The sequence below is a fragment of the Ictalurus punctatus genome, unplaced genomic scaffold, assembly GCF_001660625.3.
Source record: "Ictalurus punctatus breed USDA103 unplaced genomic scaffold, Coco_2.0 Super-Scaffold_100046, whole genome shotgun sequence".
NCBI classification, from domain to species: Eukaryota; Metazoa; Chordata; class Actinopteri; order Siluriformes; family Ictaluridae; genus Ictalurus; species Ictalurus punctatus.
In genome coordinates this window covers 2,471,888-2,475,493 of record NW_026521087.1, presented here as the reverse complement: position 1 = coordinate 2,475,493, position 3,606 = coordinate 2,471,888, and the positions used below count along the sequence as shown (strand labels likewise).

The window sequence follows — 3,606 nt, the reverse complement described above, 5'->3', positions numbered from 1 at the left end:
AGGGAAGAACATTACCTTTATCTTTGTAATGTATACAATAATGATCATGAACGGGTTAAAAAGGGGACACAGTAATATAAACCATGTAATATTTCTTACCCAACTCGGGCCTAACTACAAATGTACTCTTATGACAGAATACCGCTGCTGGGAAATTGCCGTTCCCGAGGTTGGGCCCAGGAGGGCAGTCAAGCTCCATCCAGCACAACACACAACGCCACCTGAAGCAGAAGGTAGGTTTGGGCTATTTTACAGACACAGCTCATTACTGTGCATTGTATTGTTCGGACATAACCACAATTAACGGCTATTCTATAAAAACAAACATTATGTAATATTCATAGCACTATATTTATCATAAAAATACAAAATTAATAACTAACCTTTTTCTAATGTTGATAGAAAGCCGTTTACATCATTTACACACACAGATATATATATATTATATATATCCTTTTCTCTACATACCACGTTCTAATATTTAAACTGGACACACGAGGGCAGTCAAGCTCCATCCAGCACAAGACACAACGCCGCCTGGAACAGAAGGCAGATTTGGGCTACTGTACATAGACACAGCTCATCGGCGTTATTACTGTGCATTGTCTAGTTTTCACATGAGGATAATACACGGCTCTTCTGCACTGTTCATCATCATCTATAAAACAAACAAACATTATGTAATATACATAGCAGTATATTTATCATAATAAAGTTCACTCATCAATAACGAATAATAAACATTTCTATATGTTGATAGAAATATAAAGCATATATATATATATATATATATATATATATATATATATATATATATATATATATATATATACACATACATATATATATATACATATAAATGTGTGTCCCCTTCTCTTTGTAAATATTATCTAAATATTCAAACAGCCCAAGAAATAAAATTAGCTGTTTTCTGAGACGATGAAGTGACTCTTAAAAGAGCCTTCGTGTATATTAGACGGAGTTGTCGTTTAAGCGCGTTCTCCGCGAATACGGCAGGCCAGCTGAATATCCTTGAGAGAGATGGAGAAATGTGAAAAGCTAGCGCTGTGGCTACGTGTTTCGCAACCGTGAGCTGTATTTCAACGCTTTTTGGCCACAGCATGCTGCCTCATGAACGTCCCAATTCATGCCCCCCTTTTCCACAGTCGTTGTGTATATCCAGGTAAGGATAAAAGTTACATTTCCATCCATCCATCTTCTATACCGCGTAATCCTTCTCAGGTCACGGGTAAAAGTTACATTTTCCAAAGAAATTTAACTCGCTGAGATGGGCAGTCCATAGGTAGTCGGTACCTAGCCGCCCAAGGACTGGATTGCATTGCAACGGCTCAACTATGGAATTGTCCCGTTCTGTGAGACCTTTGGGCCGTCTCGCCGCATCGTCACCCTTCAGTTTATATGACAGCACAGCTCATACCTCAAGACTTGAATCAAATCTATTTGAGAAGCAGTCATCTAGTCAGCTAACATTAAACCCTCATTTGCATAGTTTTCGTTAAAGGCGGCAGGCCTTGGATGAGGTGGCCGAGAGGTTAAGGTGGTGGACTGCTAATCTATTGTGCTCTGCATGCGTGGGTTCAAATCCCATCCTCATCGCAAACTTCTTACTTTGCCTCCTCTTTACAACAATGTCTGGCTTTGTTGCAGTCTGTCTCACACCTCCAAGGCCTACAAACGGAAAGCTTTGTACAGGTCCCTGAGCTAGCACTAGAGAGGGTGGAGAAATGTGAAAAGCCAGCACTGTGGCTTTGTGTTTCGCAGCCATGAGCTGTATTTCAATGCTTTTTGGCCACAGTTGCTGTAAGGCTCTTGCGTCTCCGGAGGTCCGTCAACGCAGAACGCATTCCTCAGTCCAGATGACAGGGGCAGAGAACCTGCACCGGCACCTCTTTTTTGCTCCACACACTGGGGTGTAATTTCATATGCGTGAGCTATGTCAGCAAGAGGTTAAGGTGATGAATTGCCAATCCGCTGTGCACAGCCCATGTAGGTTTGGATCCTATCTTTCTTGTAAAGACCTTGCTTAAGCGCATTCTGTAAAGGAAGCGTGCATGGTGCAGACATTGTTGGCTTCTGCATGAGCAGTTAGTCTGAAGGGGAAATTAGGGTCAGGTGTTTTCAATCAACGGGATGACAATCAGGTGTGAGTGAGCACCCTGTCTTATTTGTAGAACAGGGATCTATCAAAGTCTGATCTTCACAACACATGTTTGTGGAAGTGTATCATGGTATGAAAAAAGGAAATTTGTGAGGATCTCAGAAAAAGAGTTGTTGATGCTCATCAGGCTGGAAAAGTTCAAAAAAAATATCTCTAAAGTGTTTGGACTCCACCAATCCACAGTCAGACAGATTGTGTACAAATGAAGGAAATTCACGAGCATGGTTACCCTCCCCAGGCGTGGTCAACCAACAAAGATCACTCCAAGAGCAAGACATGTAATTGTCCACGAGGTCACAACGGATCCCAGGGTAACTTCTAAGAAACTAAAGGCCTCTCTCGCATCGGCAAATGTTAATGTTCATGAGTCCACCATAATGAGTACACTGAACAACAATGGTGTGCATGGCAGGATTGCAAGGAGAAAGCCACTGCTTTCCATAAAGAACACTGCTTCCTGCATGCAGTTTGCTAAAGATCACATGGACAAGGCTACTGGAAAAAACATTTTGTGGACAGGTGAGACCAAACTAGAACTTTTTGGTTTAAATGAGAAGGGTTATGTTTGGGGGAAGGAAAACACTGCATTCCAGCATAAGACCCGTATCCCATTTCTGAAAAATGGTGGTGGTAGCATTACAGTTTGGGCCTGTTTCATTGCATCTGGGCCAGGACGGCTTGCCATCATTGATTGAACAATGAATTCTGAATAATACCAGCAAATTCTAAAAGAAAATGTCAGGACATCTGTTCGTAAACTGAATCTGAAGAGAAAGTGGACCATGCAGCAAGACAACAACCCTAAGCACACAAGTCGTTCTGGTTAAGCGAAAGGCACTTTAGTCTCACAACAGCCCATTTGTCGCGCCCATGCCAGATTTCTTGTTGTCCGGTGGAATTACCCGGTCACCTTCTTACCACGAACGGGTAAACCACCACATCATCCTGGGTTAGTGTGGCCAAGTGGTCCAAGGCGTTGGCTTTTGGCTCTAGCCACTTCGGAGGTGTGTGTTCAAATCCCACTGCTGCCAGGGTAGTTAGCTGAAAGTAGTTCTGCTTAACTTTCCTGCAGCGGAAAGTTGTTATGCTTAACTTTTCCAGTTAATTCTCAATGGTAGTCCTTATCACTACGGATGCAATATATATTTCGCCACATGTTGATTCCATGGCGCTGTTCCGAAGCTTGGTGTTTTTTGTTTGTTTGTTTGTTTGTTTGTTTTTGAAGATCTATATTTTGAATTGCCTCCGCTACCGCGAGAACCAGTTAATACTTTATTGGCTTTATTTTTTCGGCTTTCATCTCTTTTTGTTTATTTCTTTTTTCCCCAGACAGCGATTAACATTCATCATTTTACCTGAGAATAAAAAGTGCTCTTAGGCGGCAGGTAAAGTGAACTGTACACTTACATTTATTCATTTAGCAGACG

The 3,606-nt window shown here is 41.7% G+C and overlaps 1 non-coding gene across 1 annotated transcript; it reads left to right on the top strand.

Moving 5' to 3' along the window:
* The first annotated feature begins 1,535 nt into the window (after positions 1-1,535).
* On the top strand, positions 1,536-1,617 carry trnas-gcu (transfer RNA serine (anticodon GCU)). Its single transcript has one exon. It is a non-coding gene; the product is annotated as a tRNA-Ser (tRNA).
* The last annotated feature ends 1,989 nt before the right edge of the window (positions 1,618-3,606 follow it).